A 22,301-nucleotide genomic window follows, 5' to 3' on the forward strand; every position below is an offset into this window, starting at 1 on the left:
TGTGTCATACTGTACAGACCCTCCTCCCCTGTGTCATACTGTACAGACCCTCCTCCCGTGTCATACTGTACACTCTCCTCCCCTGTATCATACACTACAGAGGCTCCTTCCCTGTGTCATACTGTACAAACTCTCCTCCCCTGTGTAATACTGTACAGACACACCTTCCCTGTTTCATACTGTACAGACCCTCCTCCCCTGTGTCATACTGTACAGACCCTCCTCCCCTGTGTCATACTGTACAGACCCTCCTCCCCTGTGTCATACTGTACAGACACTACTTTCCTGTGTCATACTGTACAGACCATCCTCCCCTGTGTCATACTGTACAGACACAACTTCCCTGTGTCATACTGTACACTCTCCTCCCCTGTATCATACACTACAGAGGCTCCTTCCCTGTGTCATACTGTACAAACTCTCCTCCCCTGTGTAATACTGTACAGACCCTCCTCCCCTGTGTCATACTGTACAGACCCTCCTCCCCTGTGTCATACTGTACAGACCCTCCTCCCCTGTGTCATACTGTACAGACCCTCCTCCCGTGTCATACTGTAGACACTCCTTTCCCTGTGACATACTGTACAGACCATCCTCCCCATGTCATACTGTACAAACTCTCCTCCCCTGTGTAATACTGTACAGACACACCTTCCCTGTTTCATACTGTACAGACCCTCCTCCCCTGTGTCATACTGTACAGACCCTCCTCCCGTGTCATACTGTACAGACCCTCCTCCCCTGTGTCATACTGTACAGACCCTCCTCCCCTGTGTCATACTGTACAGACCCTCCTCCCGTGTCATACTGTACAGACCCTCCTCCCGTGTCATACTGTACAGACACTCCTTTCCCTGTGACATACTGTACAGACCATCCTCCCCATGTCATACTGTACAAACGCTCCTCCCCTGTGTCATACTGTACAGACACTCTTTCCCTGTGACATCCTGTACAGGTTTTCCTTCCCTGTGTCATACTGTACAGAGACACAACTTCCTGGTATCATACTACACAGACACGCCTTCCCTATATCATACTATGCAGACGCGCCTCCTCTATGTAATAATGTACAGAGATGCCTTAAACTCTCCATGGCTCATGCACTCCCACACTCCATGCACACCAACTTATCTATAAATAAATACACGGACAACTGTAATTGCGGTGAAATGGGTCAGCTTATTTATTGAGAGGGTTTAAACTAACTATTTTATTCATTTTTTAGAACTAACTAAGGTATGGTGGCGGGATAAGAACGGCCTAGCATAAGCGAAACATTCTTAACCATAACTATATGAACTTGGGCCAACTGCCCGACAGGCAAGGAAGGGCCAACTGACACTTTCCTTGTCCATCTAAACTCGCCAAGGCAGGACCAACTGCCCACGCCTTGCAGGGACAACACTCCAAACTGATGAGGCCATCTGCCCACATCAGCATCGACTTGAGGCAGCAGTTCAGCCATGCGTAAGGAGAAAGGAGGCCCACCGGGTCCGATGATGTCCTCCGTTCCGCCCCTGCTTACCATGCCCATACTCCTCCGTGACTGAACTGCTCCCCAGGGAAAATTAACCAATGCCTACCCAAAACAATACCTAAGCCGTTCTGATACCGGCCAACACAAAGGTTTGCTGACAAACCTGCGCCGCCATCATACACTACCGCTTATCCTACAACTTACCCTTACCCTAACCTAATCCCCCTAAAGATATCCTCCAGGAATCTAGCCATACCATCATCTGACAGGTGCACACTATCACCTCGGAACAGGGTGCGCTCCCTATAGGAGATGGCTGGATGCGAGATCACGCTTCCCCCAGCAGCCACAACCGCGCGGCCCACCACCGCGTTCACTCTCCTCCATACCAAATCTATGGCACCCGGCCTGTCGGCAGCCTGCCATACCAAACGCGGTACAATATCCGACCAGATTACCCTGCAGAATGGCCATTCTGCCACCAACTCCACCAACTGATGCCTGATCTGGCATCTGAGGTCCAGGGATGACCTCGACGTCAGATCGTTGCCCCCAAGATGGACAATGAGGAACAACGGGAAACCAAAACTCTGTACGGCTTCCTCCAACCTTTGCTGGAAAGCCTCCCAGCGCATGCCTCTCCAACCAAGCCAGCGCATCAAACCGACTTCCGGGTAAGTGGCGCAATCCGCCAGCAATGATGAACGAGCCGCCCAGTACACAAACGAGTGCCCTAGCACCCAAATAAACTGCTTGTCAACATGCTTTCCTGTAGAAGAATATAAAATTTTATTAATAACCAGAACTTCACAAAAACTTAAAACGGAAGAAACCAAACCAGCAACTGCCAAGCAACAACAACCACTAAATCGAACAGAGGGTGCTAAAATTGGGCAACACTCCTAACCCCAGCCGATGACGGGACAGGACTTTAGTGGGCACGGGTCTCCTAACTTGACTTGAGGCAAAAAACGCACACATCCGACAGCCGGTAGAAACCGTAACTAAAACTGCCGGTTAAACAAAAAATTCCTCAAGACCCCCGCCTAATGGCGACGAGTGGCTACTCCTCAAGTTAGGTTGCACCAACCAGGTCAACGTCTGTTGTATCTCCGAAATACTCCAGACCTCCACCTGCCGAGTGCCTGGATCTCGTCCGCGGACCAACCTGCCGCGGCGGCAGCCGTAGCGGCACCGATACGGAAGGAATGCGTACCGTAGACATCCGGCGAAAGACCCAGGTGGAAGATACAGAGCTTCAAGACCCACCCGAATTGATAACGGGTCAACGGGCTACCGTCGGCATGAATCAGCCAAGACCCAGGAATCGACGGACGTAGAACCACATAAGCCGCTGCCAAGGCCACAGGGCAGATCCTGCTTTCCGAGCAGCGACCCATGGAGATCCAATGTCCTCTACCAACCTGATCCGTCTTGGACCGCTGCACCTGACACCACAAGGTATCGATTTGAAGCACCACATGGGACTTCGTCAGAGGAGAAGCCGACCGCTTTGAGGGTGCGACCAGCTCCCCCACCCGAAACGCCCCATGGAAAGCCACTGAAAATGGCACTCTGAATAATGCCGCTTTAAACCGAGAAGCGCAAATCAGAGGTAAAGCACGTAGCAGTCGCCCAAGGAGGGGCGCATCTATAGGCAAACGTGTGTCCGGGGGGGTAGGCGCTACACGCGCCCAACCCTTTAGGACCCGCGACAAGAAGAAGGATTTGGTAATATCCTGTTCCCCCCGTAAACGGAGGAAATAGGATATTCCCGCCAGCAGCTTAACGACGTATGCCCTGGACCTTCCCGACGAATAAAATTCCCAAACGAAAGTCAAAAGTAATGACATCTGACTCTTACCTCCAGCACCCCTGCGGATCAAAAAATTGCTCCACTGCTCCCAAGCGGCCAGGTAAGCCGCATAAGTCGCCGGGGCCAAGGAACGGTGGGCTAGTCCCTCCATGTCGGATGGATAACCTGCCATACATAAGGAGGGCAAGAATCACCACATAAGTTAGCATTTGGGGCCAGCCGTCTAAACCGCGGCCAGTCAAAATGCGACAGTGCATCCGCAATCCCGTTATCCACGCCTGGGACATGCTGAGCGCTAAACGCAATATTGTGTTGCAAGCAGCGCAATACTATCTGCGCCGCCACTCGTATAACGGGAAGCGACGTTGACCGCTGCCTGTTAATCGCCTGCACTACACCCAAGTTGTCGCACCAGAACACCACCTGCCTGTGCTCCAGCTCCCCAGCCCATAACTCGAGAGCCACCATAATGGGAAAAATCTCGAGCAGCAACATATTTACGGTCAGCCCTTGCTGCACCCATTCAACCGGCCAAGGAGCTGCACACCAGGCTCCATTCAAAATTGCTCCAAACCCGGTGGACCCGGCCGCATCGGTAAAGAGCTGGAGAACAGGGCTGGCGATAGGGGGCAACAACCAAATCCGAACCCCATTAAAGCTAACCAAAAACATGTCCCAGATCAGAAGATCCCTCCGAATCTCCCTGGATAACCGAATGTAATGATGAGCACGTCACACCCCTACCGTAGCTCTCTCAAGCGTCCTGCAAAAAACCCGTCCCATTGGGATTACTCGACACGCAAAATTAAACAAACCCAAGAGTGATTGGGCTTGCTTAAGTGTAACCTTACCCCCGGCTAATGCGCCACTTTTTCCTGAGGAAGCCTACATAAACCTGCCACGGTATCTATTTCAATACCCAGGTAAGTAATGACTTCCGCAGGGCCCTCTGTCTTGTCCTCTGCTATGGGAACCCCAAAACCGCGGAACAGCCTCTCCGCTTTTTCCAAGAGCTGCGCGCAACGTGAGGACCCCGCCGGACCCACCAGGAGGAAGTCATCCAGATAATGTGCGACCCCTTCCTCCCCCGAGTATTGCTCCAAACACCAGTGCAAAAATGAACTAAAGAGTTCAAAATACGCACAGGATATGGCACAACCCATTGGCAAGCACTTGTCAAAATAAAACCCGTCGCCCAACCGAAAACCCATATATTTAAATGCCGACGGATGTAATGGCAACAAGCGAAAAGCCGACTCAACATCCAGCTTGCATAGGAGGGCACCCGCACCAAAAGAGCGGATTAACGCCAACGCAGACTCAAATGACTGATAAGTCACGCTGCAGAGGCCACCCTCAATGGCATCATTCACCGAGAAACCCTCCGGAGAAGATAGATGCTGAATCAGCCGCAACTTGCCCGGAACCTTTTTGGGTACTACGCACACCGGCGATAGCAGTAAGCCTTCGACCGGAGGATCCTGAAAGGGACCCGCCATGCGTCCCAAAACCACTTCGCTCATCACTTTCTCCCGTAATATACCAGGAAATTCCCTCGCTGAACGCAAATTTTTGCCCGTACCTGACCTGACTTCCCCAGTGATAGGCAGGCAAAACCCCTCTGAAAACCCGGAGTTCAGAAATTCCGCCGCCGCACGATCGGGATAATCATTGAGCCGACATCGCCTCCACGCGGACAGGAGTGGGGGCTCTATTTAGAGTTGGCCACCACGGGACCGCGGTTTTGCTGGCCGGCGCCGCCCCCCCCCCCCCCCCCCCCCGCCCGCGAGCAATCTTTGATCGGGTGGGGGCCTCCACACCGAATGCAAAGATGCCGGAATTTGCATTTTGCACCCAACGAACACTGCCAATTATTAAACGCAAAGCATTTTCCGTGGCCGATCCGCGACCCGCCTGACCTACTGGCGGCCGCCTTGGCCGGCGCATTCCAGAAACCGCGCCCCGCTCGCCGAGCCGGCACTGCCTTGGTCGGTGAGTCATCGTCATTCGTCACCTCCACGTAGAGTTCGACATCCTTCTTGCCAAAGTCCATCACGTCTCGCCCATGCTGCTTTCGGCGAAACTCCTCATCATAGGAGCGCCATGCCGAACCCCTGGTGGAAAGCTTGTGAATGAGGAACTTATAACGAACAACGTTAATATGTTCATCCGGTCGCGACCCCAGGTAACAGGCTGCAAAGACATACATGCCTCGCAGCCAATTCTGATAGGACATGTAGGCTTCTTCCGCCGCACCCCTTTTTTCCTAGCGGCTGCAAGCGCCTTTTTAGTCTTGCCCGTTAGTGCGAAAATGTTCACATAACGGCCCTTCCTAATCCGCTCCTTCACCCTGGGCCGTAGACCCCGAAGGACCGCCGTGTTCGTGCACCGCACCTCGTCGGACTGCCCCGATTCCACCGACATGCTGGATGACGACGAATGCCTGCGCTTCTTCCCGCCTCTGCGCCTGGTGCCGCGCCTCCATTCCCTAGAAGATTCCGAGGACCCAGAGGATGTGGAGGACAAACTAGTTTCGTCTCGCGTCTTTCCTGCGCCGTCTATGCCTACGACTTCGGTCATATGCAGAGGAAGAGGACCCCTGCGAAGCAGATGAAGACGCACTCGCAACGCTCGCTGCAGAGCCGACCCAATCGGGGTCAGACGCGGACTCACCTGACGCGCCAGCTGCCCGTCCTTCCACAGCCGCGCCCTCTCTGGAATCTGAAGCCTGGTCTCGATCCATCCCGTCTTCGTCAGGTCGATTAACCGCTGCTGCAGATGTGAAAGAGGTTAACACACCCGTCCCCCCAGGAACATTGCTGGCACTAGGAGCTGCGAGCGAACCATTACCCGATGGGCCAGCTAACGCGGAGGCCAGTGCTGGCTCCAATGCACGCACTATTCGGGACGACACCGTCCCAGCATCCACGTCGCCGCCCCCTAGCGCCCCACCGGGTCCGGTGGTAAGCAGAGGGACCAAGGCCGCCACTACCGCCGCGCATATAGCCGACGCGCCCGTAGTATCCACTGACGTCCCCGGCGCTCGACCACCGTCTGGAGCCCTCTGTCTCCTTGTCCTCCTCCTGGCCGGAGACCTAACCACCGCGGCATACGACCGTCCATCTCTCAAAGAGGGAGCTGAGCCCCTCCTATTACGGGAGGTGGGCGCACATGCCATAACGGAGTCATCCCCTAGCACTCCTCTCTCCGTGGAAGAGACGCTGCTGCCTGATACTGAGCTGCTGCTCTCATGCTGCCCCTGGCGCCTAATTCTCCTGATGCCCTAGCATTGACCCCCACATCCGAGTCAGTAGACCCAGTCTCCTGCGTCTCCCTTCCACCTATAGGAGGGTCACCCCTGCCCGCGGGCCGCCTGGCCCTAAGTGCGCTGCTCGGAGCAACCGCTCCGCCCCCTCCACCATATGCGCCATTGCGCGATCCATTGCCGGAAGCGCGCCCTGCCGGTCCCTCCCGAGCTGACACCCGCTCAGAGCTGGCCCTAATGCCCCCGGCTCTGCCATCTTCCCTAACAGCCCCCCCCCGCGTCTCGGACCCAGTGGCCACTGCAGCAGGGTCTCGTCCCATAGAACCTGAAAGGCCACGGATCGCAGCCCGGTCCCTGGGACGGCCCCTGCCCCTAATTGCTGCCGTCACAGTGTCAGTCACGGGCGTCCGCAGCCGCGAGCGCCTGCGACCTGCTCCCCCCCGTCCCTCCCCGCGCTGCCCGCTACCCGACTCCTGCCGGAGCCCGCGAGGTAGCGCGCGGGGAGAGACGGACCGTCACTGCGCACACTCCCTCCTGCAGCCCCCGGCCGGAAACCGCACGGCCGCGCACAGGAAGAGGAGCTCCGGCCCCGTCCACGGCCCTGACGCCTGATCCCGGCCGGGTGACGAAAGGTAACGGGCGGGGGCATTAATCGCTCTACGCGGCCTGGCAGTGGTCACAACGAGGGGCTCCATAAATAAAGGTAGGGGAAGTATTTATTAAGAATATACAGAAAGAGAAAGAAATGAATATAGAATAGGAAGGAATAATATAGAAATAGAGCAGAAGAGCAAAGCAGAATAGTTGTAGTTATAGAAGAATGAAGAGAATATCAAAGACAATAGAAGTGAATAGTATATGTGCTGAGCACACTGTACTTCTCTGTCCAACGTCCAAAAAGAGGCTGAACCTTCTAGAAACTTCCCTACCTATTTATATCCTAACTCCTCCTCTACAGCCACTTCCAATCACATTCCGATGATATTCCTTTAACCCCTCCCAATAAATTCACTAACCCTTTGTGTGCCTGATAGGAGCCCAAGATTGCAGAGCCAGGAGGTTTATGACACTGCCGGCATATAGCAATGTCCTCCGTGTTCACACCTTTATATATATATATATATATATATATATATATATATATATATATATATATATATATATATATATATATATATATATATATATATATATATCAGGGGAGTCAGAACATTTATAGGTTGGGGGGGGCAAGATAGATCCTCATTTTGGCGCCCCTGGGGGCGGAGCCAACAGGGAGGAAGAGGCGATACTATGGAGATGAAAAGGAGGCAGCACCACAGTGGGGAGGAGGCCGCACCATGTAGATGGAGGCCGGGAGTCCCACTGACGGAGGTGCTGCGATGGGGAAAGGAGGAGCATGGGACTGCAGCATTGCACTGGCAAGCACCATTGTGTAGGTGAGGCTGGCCCCCAGGACCTCAGGGGAGCAGGCAGGATCTGCAACAGAAATATTGGGGCCCAGTACGCAGATATCTCTGGGCCCCCTTCCCCACCTCGACCCCATACATCCCCATCCACTGCCACTACAATTCCCCTTAGGGTAGCAGGAGAGACAGGGGAGTGAGAGAGAAACAAAGAGGGTGTCGGCGAGAGAGAGGAGCAAGAGAGAGTGTCAGGGAGAGAGGTGCAAGAGGAGAGAGAGTGTTAGGGAGAGCGAGCATACGTGCACGCAGGGAGGTTCTGAGTACTTAAAGAAACCCCATGCCACCAATCATGGCATGTAGGGGGACTCCTCTCAGGCTGATCTCCCGTGGTGGAGCTCAGAGCCGGCCATAGGCATAGGCAAACTAGGCAATTGCCTAGGGCATTTGATATGCCTAGGGGCATCAGCAGCTTCTGCTGATTAAAATGATATGCGGCATGCCTATATTCTGTATGTAGCATTTCATATGCAGATACAGCCACAGTCTCACACAGTATATTGGCATGCTGCATATCATTTTAATCAGCAGAAGCTGCTTGTGCATCCTAGCCACATAGCAATGCAAGTAAGATTTATTTTCATAAAAACATAGGTGCCCGACGTTAGCATTGAGGCAAGATTTATGAGGACACATCTGTATCCAAGCAGAGGCAGAGGTCACAGTGTTAGTGGCAGTATGAGTGCTGTGTGCATGTGAGTGGGTTGGTTGTGCAGTAGTGTTCGGAATATGTGTAAGGAGCATTATGTGTGTCATGTAAAAATGCATTAATAATGTGCAACATATGTGTAAATTGGCACTATGTGTGTCATTATGTGTATAAGGGCATTAATAATGTGCGGCATATGTGTAACAGGGTACTACTGTATGTGTGTCATTATGTGTATAGGGGCACTAATAATGTGCACCAAGTGTGTAGGGGGCACTATATGTGTCATTATGTGTATAAGGGCATTAATAATGTGCGGCATATGTGTAAGGGACATTATGTGTAAAAGGGCATTAATAAAGGTTGTCATAATGTGTAAGGTGCATTATGTTTATAAGGACATTAATGTGTCTCATATGTGTAAGGGACATTACTGTGTGGAATTGTGTATAAATAAGAATTTACTTACCGATAATTCTATTTCTCGTAGTCCGTAGTGGATGCTGGGAACTCCGTAAGGACCATGGGGAATAGCGGCTCCGCAGGAGACTGGGCACAAAAGTAAAAGCTTTAGGACTACCTGGTGTGCACTGGCTCCTCCCCCTATGACCCTCCTCCAAGCCTCAGTTAGGATACTGTGCCCGGACGAGCGTACACAATAAGGAAGGATTTTGAATCCCGGGTAAGACTCATACCAGCCACACCAATCACACCGTACAACCTGTGATCTGAACCCAGTTAACAGCATGATAACAGAGGAGCCTCTGAAAAGATGGCTCACAACAATAATAACCCGATTTTTGTAACAATAACTATGTACAAGTATTGCAGACAATCCGCACTTGGGATGGGCGCCCAGCATCCACTACAGACTACGAGAAATAGAATTATCGGTAAGTAAATTCTTATTTTCTCTGACGTCCTAGTGGATGCTGGGAACTCCGTAAGGACCATGGGGATTATACCAAAGCTCCCAAACGGGCGGGAGAGTGCGGATGACTCTGCAGCACCGAATGAGAGAACTCAAGGTCCTCCTCAGCCAGGGTATCAAATTTGTAGAATTTAGCAAACGTGTTTGCCCCTGACCAAGTAGCTGCTCGGCAAAGTTGTAAAGCCGAGACCCCTCGGGCAGCCGCCCAAGATGAGCCCACCTTCCTTGTGGAATGGGCTTTTACAGATTTTGGCTGTGGCAGGCCTGCCACAGAATGTGCAAGCTGAATTGTACTACAAATCCAACGAGCAATAGTTTGCTTAGAAGCAGGAGCACCCAGCTTGTTGGGTGCATACAGGATAAACAGCGAGTCAGATTTCCTGACTCCAGCCGTCCTGGAAACATATATTTTCAGGGCCCTGATTACGTCCAGCAACTTGGAGTCCTCCAAGTCCCTAGTAGCCGCAGGTACCACAATAGGCTGGTTCAAGTGAAACGCTGAAACCACCTTAGGGAGAAATTGAGGACGAGTCCTCAATTCTGCCCTGTCCGTATGAAAAATTAGGTAAGGGCTTTTATAGGATAAAGCCGCCAATTCTGAGACACGCCTGGCTGAAGCCAGGGCTAACAGCATTACCACTTTCCAAGTGAGATATTTTAAGTCTACAGTGGAGAGTGGTTCAAACCAATGTGATTTTAGGAACCCCAACACTACATTGAGATCCCAAGGTGCCACTGGAGGCACAAAAGGAGGCTGTATATGCAGTACCCCCTTGACAAACGTCTGAACTTCAGGAACTGAAGCCAGTTCTTTCTGGAAGAAAATCGACAGGGCCGAAATTTGAACCTTAATGGACCCTAATTTTAGGCCCATAGACAGTCCTGTTTGCAGGAAATGCAGGAAACGACCCAGTTGAAATTCCTCTGTAGGGGCCTTCCTGGCCTCGCACCACGCAACATATTTACGCCAAATACGGTGATAATGCTGTACGGTTACATCCTTCCTGGCTTTGATCAGGGTAGGGATGACTTCATCCGGAATGCCTTTTTCCTTTAGGATCCGGCGTTCAACCGTCATGCCGTCAAACGCAGCCGCGGTAAGTCTTGGAACAGACAGGGTCCCTGCTGGAGCAGGTCCTTTCTTAGAGGTAGAGGCCACGGGTCCTCTGTGAGCATCTCTTGAAGTTCCGGGTACCAAGTCCTTCTTGGCCAATCCGGAGCCACGAGTATAGTCCTTACTCCTCTCCTTCTTATGATTCTCAGTACCTTGGGTATGAGAGGCAGAGGAGGGAACACATACACTGACTGGTACACCCACGGTGTTACCAGAGCGTCCACAGCTATTGCCTGAGGGTCCCTTGACCTGGCGCAATACCTGTCTAGTTTTTTGTTGAGGCGGGACGCCATCATGTCTACCTTTGGTTTTTCCCAACGGTTCACAATCATGTGGAAGACTTCTGGGTGAAGTCCCCACTCCCCCGGGTGGAGGTCGTGTCTGCTGAGGAAGTCTGCTTCCCAGTTGTCCACTCCCGGAATGAACACTGCTGACAGTGCTATCACATGATTTTCCGCCTAGCGGAGAATCCTTGCAACTTCTGTCATTGCCCTCCTGCTTCTCGTGCCGGCCTGTCTGTTTACGTGGGCGACTGCCGTGATGTTGTCTGACTGGATCAGCACCGGCTGACCTTGAAGCAGAGGTCTTGCTAGGCTTAGAGCATTGTAGATGGCCCTTAGCTCCAGGATATTTATGTGAAGTAATGTCTCCAGGCTTGACCACAAGCCCTGGAAATTTCTTCCCTGTGTGACTGCTCCCCAGCCTCTCAGGCTGGCATCCGTGGTCACCAGGACCCAGTCCTGAATGCCGAATCTGCGGCCCTCTAGAAGATGAGCACTCTGCAACCACCACAGGAGAGACACCCTTGTCCTTGGTGACAAGATTATCCGCTGATGCATCTGAAGATGCGACCCGGACCATTTGTCTAGCAGATCCCACTGGAAGGTTCTTGCGTGGAATCTGCCGAATGGGATTGCTTCGTAAGAAGCCACCATCTTTCCCAGGACCCTTGTGCATTGATGCACTGAGACTTGGCCTGGTTTTAGGAGATTTCTGACTAGTTCGGATAACTCCCTGGCTTTCTCCTCCGGGAGAAACACCTTTTTCTGGACTGTGTCCAGGATCATCCCTAGGAATAGAAGTCGTGTCGTCGGGATCAGCTGTGATTTTGGAATATTGAGAATCCAACCGTGCTGGCGCAGCACTATCTGAGATAGTGCTACCCCGACTTCCAACTGTTCCCTGGATCTTGCCCTTATCAGGAGATCGTCCAAATAAGGGATAACTAAAACTCCCTTCCTTCGAAGGAGTATCATCATTTCGGCCATTACCTTGGTAAAGACCCGGGGTGCCGTGGACAATCCAAACGGCAGCGTCTGAAACTGATAGTGACAGTTCTGTACCACAAACCTGAGGTACCCTTGGTGAGAAGGGTAAATTGGGACATGTAGGTAAGCATCTTTGATGTCCAGAGACACCATATAGTCCCCTTCTTCCAGGTTTGCAATCACTGCTCTGAGTGACTCCATCTTGAATTTGAACCTTTGTATGTAAGTGTTCAAGGATTTTAGGTTTAAAATTGGTCTCACCGAGCCGTCCGGCTTCGGTACCACAAATAGTGTGGAATAGTACCCCTTTCCCTGTTGTAGGAGGGGTACCTTGATTATCACCTGCTGGGAATACAGCTTGTGAATGGCTTCCAATACTGCCTCCCTGTCTGAGGGAGACGTCGGTAAAGCAGACTTTAGAAAACGGCGAGGGGGAGACGTCTCGAATTCCAATTTGTACCCCTGAGATACCACTTGAAGGATCCAGGGGTCCACTTGCGAGTGGGCCCACTGCGCACTGAACTTCTTGAGACGGGCCCCCACCGTGCCTGAGTCCGCTTGTAAAGCCCCAGCGTCATGCTGAGGACTTTGCGGAGGCGGGAGAGGGCTTTTGTTCCTGGGAACTGGCTGTTTGTTGCAGCCTTTTCCCTCTCCCTCTGCCACGGGGCAGAAATGAGGCGCCTTTTGCCCGCTTGCCCTTATGGGGCCGAAAGGACTGCGCCTGATAATACGGCGTCTTCTTAGGTTGAGAAGCTACCTGGGGTAAAAATGTGGATTTTCCAGCAGTTGCCGTGGCTACCAGGTCTGATAGACCTACCCCAAATAACTCCTCCCCCTTAAGTTATAAGGCAATACTTCCATGTGCCTTTTAGAATCCGCATCGCCTGACCACTGCCGCGTCCATAAATCTCTTCTTGCAGAAATGGACAGCGCGCTAACTCTCGATGCCAGTCGGCAAATATCCCTCTGTGCATCACGCATATATAGAAATGCATCCTTCAAATGCTCTATAGTCAGTAATATACTGTCCCTCTCTAGGGTATCAATATTTTCAGTCAGGGAATCCGACAACGCCAGGCCCGCACTGCACATCCAGGCTGAGGCGATTGCTGGTCGCAGTATAACATCCGTGTGAGAGTATATACATTTTAGGATATTCTCCAGCTTTCTATCGGCAGGTTCCTTTAGGGCGGCCGTATCAGGAGAGGGTAGTGCTACCTGTTTAGACAAGCGTGTGAGCGCTTTATCCACCCTAGGGGGTGTTTCCCAACGTGCCCTATCCTCTGGCGGGAAAGGGTACGATGCCAATAACCTTTTAGGAATTATCAGTTTTTTATCGGGGGAAACCCACGCCTCATCACACACTTCATTTAATTCCTCGGATACAGGAAAAACTACAGGCAGTTTTTTCTCACCAAACATAATACCCTTTTTAGTGGTACTTGTATTATCAGAGATATGCAATACATTTTTCATTGCTTCAATCATGTAACGTGTGGCCCTAGTGGAAGTCACGTATGTCTCCTCATCATCGACACTGGAGTCAGTATCCGTGTCTGTGTCTGCCATTTGAGGTAACGGGCGTTTTAAAGCCCCTGCTGGCGTTTGAGACCCCTGGACAGGCACAAGCTGAGTAGCCGGCTGTCTCATGTCGTCAACTGTCTGTCGTAAAGAGCTGACACTATCACGCAATTCCTTCCATAAGCTCATCCACTCAGGTGTCGACTCCCTAGGGGGTGACAACTGTATAATAGGCAATTGCTCCGCCTCCATCTCATTTTCCTCCTCAAACATGTCGACACAATCGTACCGACACACCGCACACACACAGGGAATGCTCTGATAGAGGACAGGACCCCACTAGCCCGTTGGGGAGACAGAGGGAGAGTATGCCAGCACACACCAGAGCGCTATATATAGACAGGAATACCACTATAAAATGTGCTTTTCCCTTTATAGCTGCTGTTAGTATCAAAACTGCGCCAAATTAGTGCCCCCCTCTCTTTTTTACCCTTTTCTGTAGTGCAGGACTGCAGGGGAGAGTCAGGGAGACGTCCTTCCAGCGGAGCTGTGATGGAAAATGGCGCCCGTGTGCTGAGGAGATAGGCTCCGCCCCCTTCTCGGCTGCCTTTTCTCCCGCTTTTTAGGTGAGTTCTGGCAGGGGTTAAAATACATCCATATAGCCCTGGGGGTTATATGTGGTGTATTTATGCCAGCCAAGGTGTTTTACATTGCTGCTCAGGGCGCCCCCCCCCCCCTAGCGCCCTGCACCCTCAGTGACCGGAGTGTGAAGTGTGCCTGAGTAACAATGGCGCACAGCTGCAGTGCTGTGCGCTACCTTGTTGAAGACTGATGTCTTCTGCCGCCGATTTTTCCGGACCTCTTCTTGCTTCTGGCTCTGTAAGGGGGCCGGCGGCGCGGCTCTGGGACCGAGCTCCGAGGCTGGGCCTGTGTTCGGTCCCTCTGGAGCTAATGGTGTCCAGTAGCCTAAGAAGCCCAATCCACTCTGCACTTCAGGTGAGTTCGCTTCTTCTCCCCTTAGTCCCTCGATGCAGTGAGCCTGTTGCCAGCAGGTCTCACTGAAAATAAAAAACCTAAACTTAAACTTTCACTAAGAAGCTCAGGAGAGCCCCTAGTGTGCACCCTTCTCGGCCGGGCACAAAAATCTAACTGAGGCTTGGAGGAGGGTCATAGGGGGAGGAGCCAGTGCACACCAGGTAGTCCTAAAGCTTTTACTTTTGTGCCCAGTCTCCTGCGGAGCCGCTATTCCCCATGGTCCTTACGGAGTTCCCAGCATCCACTAGGACGTCAGAGAAAATGCATTACTAATGTGTGGCATTATGTGTATAAGGTGCTCTACTATGTGGCGTTTCGAATAGAAAAGGCACTACTGTGTCGTCTAATGTGAATAAAGAGCAATAGGGTGTGATGTAATGTGAATAAGGAGCAATTCAGTGTGATGTAATGTGAATAAGGGGCTCTACTGTGAGGAGTAACGTTTATAAGGTAAAGTGATACTACTGTGGGATGTAATATGAATTATGGACACTATCGCATGATAAAATGTGAATAAAGTTGCAGTACTGTGTGGCGTAATTGGAATTGGGGTTACTGTTGTGTGGCCATGCCCCTTGCCAGCAAAAACACACCCCTTTTTGGGCTGTGCGCCAAATGTGTGAACTGTCCCTATTTAAAATATGGGGGTACAAACACCAAAATAGGGACTGCTATGGGTGAGGGGTGGTGGTGCTGGTAAAGAGGTGCAAGGTCAGAGGCGGAACCAGCGGTGGTGATAGGGGGCACCAGCCAAAATCTTGCCTAGGGCATCATATTGGTTAGGACCGGCTCTGGTGGAGCCTGGCGCATGGTAGTGGTGCAGTCTTCCGTATCTTCACTCACTGCCACAGCACTGACTTCAGAGCAGCAAGGTGAGGTGTCCATGGCAGGGGTGGGTGGGCACCGGTATTTAATAATGAATTAAGCTCTCCTTGACCAGCATGAGTGCAGGGACCGTGGCAGGGGGAGGGGGCGATAGTGAGGAATGATCATGGTGCCAGCCTGTGTACTGTCTATGTGGTGGTTGTGGTGCCTGTGTGCTATCAGTTCCTGGAGGGGAGGGTGGGGGTCTTGGTGCCTGTGCTGCTGGTCTATGGAGGCCATATTATTATTATTTTTACATATATTTTATATATATATATATATATATATATATATATATATATATATATATATATATATATATATATACTGTAATATACGATATAGATATATATATATAATATGAGGCATTTGTATGAGCCGAAATTCACATTATAGCACACGATATGAGCCGAAATTCACATTATACCACACAGTATGAGCCGAAATTTACATTATAGCACACGATATGAGCCGAAATTCGCATTACACCACACGGTATGAGACGAAATTCACGTTATAGCACATGGTATGAGCCGAAATTCACATTATACCACCCAGAAAGAGCAGAAATTCACATTATAGTACACAGTATGAGCCAAAATTCACATTATATGCACACGGAATGAGCCGAAATTGACATTACACCACACAGTATGAGCCGAAATTCACATTATAGCACACAGTATGAGCCGAAATTTACATTATAGCACACGGAATGAGCCGAAATTCACATTATAGTACACGGAATGAGCTGAAATTCACATTATAGCACACAGAGCAGAAATTCACATTATAGCACACAGTATGAGCCGAAATTTACAATATAGCACACGATATGAGCCGAAATTCACATTATAGCACACGGAATGAGCCGAAATTCGCATTACACCACACGGTATGAGCCGAAATTCACGTTATAGCTCACGGTATGAGCCGAAATTCGCATTACACCACACGGTATGAGCCGAAATTCACGTTATAGCACATGGTATGAGCCGAAATTCACATTATAGCACATTGTATGAGCCGAAATTCACATTATAGCACACGGTATGAGCCAAAATTCACATTATAGCACACGGAATGAGCCGAAATGTACATTCTAGCACACAGAATGAGCCGAAATTCACATTGTACCACCCAGAAAGAGCAGAAATTCACATTATAGTACACAGTATGAGCCGAAATTCACATTATATCACACAGAATGAGCCAAAATTTACATTATAGCACACAGAATGAGCCGAAATTTACATTATGCCCCACGGAATGAGACACAATTCAGGGAGAATGACAGCAGGGACGTAGGTACAGGGAGAGGGGGATGTAGTATGGTATGCCGGTGGCCGGGCGGCCAGCATACCGGCGCCGGAATCCCGTCCGCCAGCATACAGACAGCTGGGCGAGCGCAAAGGAGCCCCTTGCGGGCACGGTGGCGCGCTTCGCTATCTATTCTCCCTCCAGGGGGGTCGTGGACCCCCAAGAGGGAGAAAAGGTTTTGGGATTTCAGCGCCGGTATACTGTGTGCTGGGATTCCAACAGCCGGGAACCTACATACCATCCGGGAGAGGGACAGGGAGAGTGACAGAGGGTCAGGGAGAGTGACAGAGGGAACGGGACATAGGGACAGGGAGAGTGACAGAGGGACAGGGAGAGAGGGTTTGGAGAGTGACCGCAGGAACAAAGGGAGAGAGGAACGCAGCAGAGTAAAACTACCTATTGAGCAGTGGCGATGCGGAGGAGGCTGTGGTCTGCAGTGCGGTGGATGAGGAGGCTGTGATTGGCGCGTGGCAGTGGAGGCTGTGGGCGTTGGAGATGATGCGGAGGAGGAGGCTGTGGGAGTTGGCGGAGGTGCAGAGGAGACGGAGGGCGGCGGTGATGCAGCGGAGGAGGCAGAGGGCGACGACGGTGCAAGAGAGGAGGTGGCTGTGGTCAGTGACCTTTGGTGCTTTTCCTATGATTGCCACGACTATTTCAAATCTGTCACGGACTGGCAGCCAGTCAGGAGCGGCTGCACGGCTGATCTTGATTGGCTGCCAGTTCGAGAGAAGTCTGTGACATGCGGATGCGGTGGCCTGGATCTACTTCGGTCAGTTCTGCCCACTTTGAGCACTGTAAAATATATATATATATATATATATATATATATATATATATATATATATATATATATATATATATATACATATACAGTATATATATATATTTTTGTTTTTTTACATTTTTTTATATGATGTACATATATGGACCCCCTCCACCCGCCCTTACAAATCCGGCACTTGCCAGAGGGGGAGAGTGAGGGAGTGGGAGCGGGCGGGAGAGACTCTTACTTGACAGACGCAACCAAGTCCCCAGCCACAGGTCTGTAATCAAAGGCTGGCACTTCTCGGCATTAGGCCACGCCCCCTTATCACCCGCGAATCGCGGCACTTCTCTGGGGCCATGAACCAGCCCTGGTAAGGGGAGGGGGGAGTGGGCGGCGGGCAGCCCCATTGAACTGGGTCGAAGAGGGTCTGCACACAAGCGCATCCTGCCGCTGCTGCTCAGTCCCTGCACGGAGGTTGTGATGTGCGGTCTTTCAGCTGACCGCACATCGCTCCTCCTGTATATCGGCAGCGGCGCCTCTCATATTTTGGGGGGCGAGCTGCCCCCTTGCCCCCCCAGTTCCGACGCTTCTGATATATATATATATATATATATATATATATCCTATATAATAGCCCAGATCTGTGACTTTGTGATTCATTTGCTAACGCTGGGCGGAGTCACAACACTGGGCGGAGTTAGTCAAATGAGTCACAGATCTGGCCAAATCTACAGGAGACTAGGAGCAGAAGCAGATGGTATGGGCATTGCACAGGCAGGGGTGCATATCTCCCAGCTTTCTGCAGGAGCTTTCTTCAGACAGAAGGAGGGACACACACTCGGCGAAAAGGGGGCGTGGCTTCACGGGAGGGCTCCCGTTTTCGTCAGTGAGGGGGCATGCCCAGTGCTCTGTGAGCTGCTGGCATGCCCCCAGGGGCTGATTATGAGTCCGGGGGGCCCAGGGCACTTGAGACAGGGGAGCCCTATCACATTGCTGTGCCTGCTGTGGGTTGGGGGCGTGGCCTAATCGAGGGACGCGTGGCCACGCCCCCTTATGCAAATTCCGGTTTTTATTTTTTTAATGGGATTTTGGCCCCTCAGCTAGGGCTAAATCCAGAGGAGGTGGTCGCTCCCCCCTACACATCCGCACAGGCAGAAGAAAGCAGGGAGACTGCTGCCTCCCTGTAACACCACAGACCTGCCAACACGCAGCAGCGTGTGCTGACTGTAGCACAATGCTGCCGTTGTTGCTGGCAGTACGGGGGGGGGGGGAGCTTCTGAGCTGGGACAGAGCTACTCCAGCCGGGGGGGCCCCTAAAACTGTGGGGCCAACGGTATGTACCCCCTGCCCCCCCCACCTTAATCCGGCTCTGCTGCTGGAACCCCCCCTTAATCCGTACCCCCTAATGCCCCCTCTCCCTCTGTCTCCACTATTCACCGCTGCTCTGCTAAGCAGAACAGCAAGTACAGGAGCTTTCCAACTGCCCCCCCCCCCACCGCGGGACACTGCGACCCGCGGGTGGGACAGCGGGACAGACCCCCAAAAATGGGACTGTCCCGCGAAAATCGGGACATTTGGGAGGTATGGGGGTGTGTGAGGGGTATGTCATACAGACAGACGGGCACCGGCTCACTGTGTGCTTGACCCCCCACATCGGCATACTCAGCAGGGTCTCTCTGGCGCGGAGGAGCGTCACTTTCTGGCACACTCCACGCTTCTTAGCTGCAGTTTTGTGGGGCAATTGCCGCTGTGCAGGTTCCGTACTGCCTCTGTTATCTCCAGCCCCGGCAACCCCACCGCTAGCTGCAGCGCTGCCACCCGCAGTGAGGTGCGCCCAGCTCATTCACACACTTTAGCTGGCGGGTAGCGCTGCAGAAATCCGAGCTGCTTGCAGGCTCCGACCCACTTCTCCCTCCAGCCGCAGCGTCTCCTGGGAGCTAACCAGTCACTCCCAGTCTCCCCTTACCACAGTGCCCGGCAGCCGCGAGGTCCGCGCCACGTGCATGCTATGACCCCCTCCTCCCTCCAGCCGCAGCATCTCCTGGGGGCTAACCAGTCATTTCCAGTCTCACCTTACCACAGTGCCCGGCAGCTGCGCGAGGTCTGCGGTGTGTGACTGAGGAGGGGGGGGGGAGGGATGCGGACGGGCAGAGGAAGCAGGACTCCAGCCTGAGAGAGTCAGCCATGCCAAGTTTCCAGCAGCAGCAGATCCCAACAGGTTGGAGTGGAACAGCAGCAGCCAGCAGCAGTGACTCCGGTAAGACACATCTGTCTGTCACCACTGTTTTGTCCCTAATACCAATCTCTCCCGTGCCCTGTGTTCTGTCATGTCCCTGTCACCCCTGGCCTTGCCCTGCCACCCTTATCCTGGCCCTGTCACCCTTATCCTGGCCCTTTCACCCTTATCCTGGCCCTGTCACCCTTATGCTGGCCCTGTTACCCCTATCCTGGCCCTGTCACCCCTGTGCTTGCCCTGTCAACCCTATACTGGCCCCATTACCCCTGTCCTGGTCCTGCCGCCCCTACCCTGGCCCTGTCACCCCTATCCTGTCCCTGTCATTTCTGTCCTGGCCCCGTCGCCCCTGTCCTGGCCCCGTCACCCCTGTCCTGGCACCGTCACCCCTGTCCTGACCCTGTCACCCCTGTCCTGGCCCCGTCAACCCTGTTCTGACCCTGTCACCCCTGTCCTGGCCCTGTTACTGCATACCCTCCAACTACCCTTTATGGCATGTACAGTACCCGCAGCACCTCCAGACCTCTCCCCAATGCACCACACCTCCGCACCTTCCCCTCCCCCACATGCTGTGCCTCCAGACCCCCTACACCACCCGCAGCTCCCACTCCTCCGCCCCTTCACCACCCACAGCACCTCCAGGCCCCCTCCACCATTCACCCCCCTTATATGTCTCCCCCACACCTGCCCCCCTCCACCCGCAGCATCTGCAGACACTCTCCTCCATCCGCGGTCCCCCCCTCACCCACCCCTCCCCCACCAACGGCACCCCCGCACCTGCCCCTCCACCACCTGCAGCACCTCCGGACCTCCTTTCCCATCCGCCGCACCACCCGTACCTGCCCCTACCCTACCCATGGTGCCTGCGGTCCCCTACCCCACCCCCGGCACTCCCGTCCCTTCCCATCCCACAGCACCTCTGGAACCCTTCACCCATCCACAACATCCCCACACCTGCCCCTCTCCCACCCGTGGCACCCCTGCCCCTCCCCCACCTGCAGTGCCTCCGGACCCCTCCCCCATCTGCATCCCCCACTCTTCTGCCCCTCCCCCACCCGCAGCACCTCCCGAACCGTCCCCATCGGGCCCCACCCCCACTTCTGCCCCCCCTCCACCCGCAGCATCTACAGACACCATCCGCAGTCCCCCCCGCACCCGCTACATTCTGTACATCGTGCCCTGCAGGTGCTGTTCACGCCGTCGCAAGGGGCTGCGCCTCCTTCACCATCGCACGCCCTTTCATTGTGCAATATTTAACCACTAACAAAGGAATGCAGGTAATACTCCATATAATACAAATATTAAACCCCAGAAAGGCATGCAAGGGTTAAGGGGGCGTAGCCCCTTGCGACGGTGTGAAGAGCGCCCGTAGGGCGCGATGAAGCACCTAGTATATATATATATATATATGCGAAAGCCTTCACTCACTCACTCATCACTTATTCTCTTACTTACGGTTAGGAATCTGAAATGTAACATAGGTATTCTTCAGGTGGAAAAGAGTAAAACTGCGTGCTTAGAATTTTAATTAACCTGTCTGTGTCATACTGTACAGACGCTCCTTCCCTGTGTCATACTGTACAGACACTCCTTCCCTGTGTTATACTGTACAGACACTCCTTCCCTGTGTCATACTGTACAGACACTCCTTCCCTGTGTCATACTGTACAGAGACTGCTTCCCTATGTCATAATATAGACACACCTTTCCATATATCTATATATAGTGTATATAAATGCGAAAGCCCTCACTCACTCATCACTAATTTTCTTACTTCCCGGTATGTTCGGAAGCTGAAATTTAACATAGGTATTCTTCAGGTGGGACAAAGGAAAACTACGCAATTAGAATTTTAACAAACCTCCCCTAAGGGGATGAAAAGGGGGTTGAAATCATGAAATCATTACTGAGGCGTGGCTTGCGTTGTGTGAATGATAATGCCCAAACAGACAATTGGATCAAAATTTGGATTGCACCTTCAGTGTGTAGAAATTACTAAACTAAAGAAATTGTCCTGTCACTTTTACCGGATCTGCTACTGGTGCTCCTCGGGTAACGCCAAGAACCATCTCCTATATAATAGCCCTGTGATTCTGTGCCTGGGTTTCTAACGCTGGGCGTGGCTAGGAGCTCTCATTGGGTTAGTGGCAGGTCTATCACACCCAGCCCACAGCTGATTGGGCGAGAAACGCCCTCCCACACAGGTTACATCCAATGGGAGGCTCTGCCCTTTGCCTGCTGTGTTTTCACAGAGCAGGATTAGCAATGGGACTGATGGAGCTGCAGCTCCAGCCCCACACCCCAAAATAGTCCCACTGCATCTGCAGCATCATACCCTCCAACAATTTACACAGAAACATTGATACACATTCAAAAAGGGGGCGGGGCCACGGGTACAGCCACATGGCCACGCCCCTTTTCCTATACTTTCAATGGAAGCTTGGAGAGTCAAAAAAACAGACCATAAAAAAAAAGGGACTGTACCTGCCAAAAAGGTGCAGCGAACGAATGCAGCTAGCGATCAACTCGGAATGACCCCCATAGGGCGCTGCAGTAAAAGGATTGTTTTTTACCCT

General features: G+C 52.4%; 1 long non-coding RNA gene across 2 annotated transcripts in view; it reads left to right on the forward strand.

Moving 5' to 3' along the window:
* The window catches only part of LOC134969605 (uncharacterized), a 118,466-nt gene that overhangs the window by 37,778 nt on the left and 58,387 nt on the right, over positions 1-22,301 (forward strand). Inside the window, exon 1 of one of the 2 annotated variants that reach the window (XR_010189508.1) lies at positions 7,084-7,264. The exons of the other annotated variant lie outside the window; for it this stretch is intronic. This is a non-coding gene — a long non-coding RNA (uncharacterized LOC134969605). Of the gene's footprint in view, positions 1-7,083; positions 7,265-22,301 lie in introns of those variants that run through there. 2 annotated transcript variants of the gene reach the window in all.

This window comes from Pseudophryne corroboree, chromosome 11 (assembly GCF_028390025.1).
Source record: "Pseudophryne corroboree isolate aPseCor3 chromosome 11, aPseCor3.hap2, whole genome shotgun sequence".
NCBI classification, from domain to species: Eukaryota; Metazoa; Chordata; class Amphibia; order Anura; family Myobatrachidae; genus Pseudophryne; species Pseudophryne corroboree.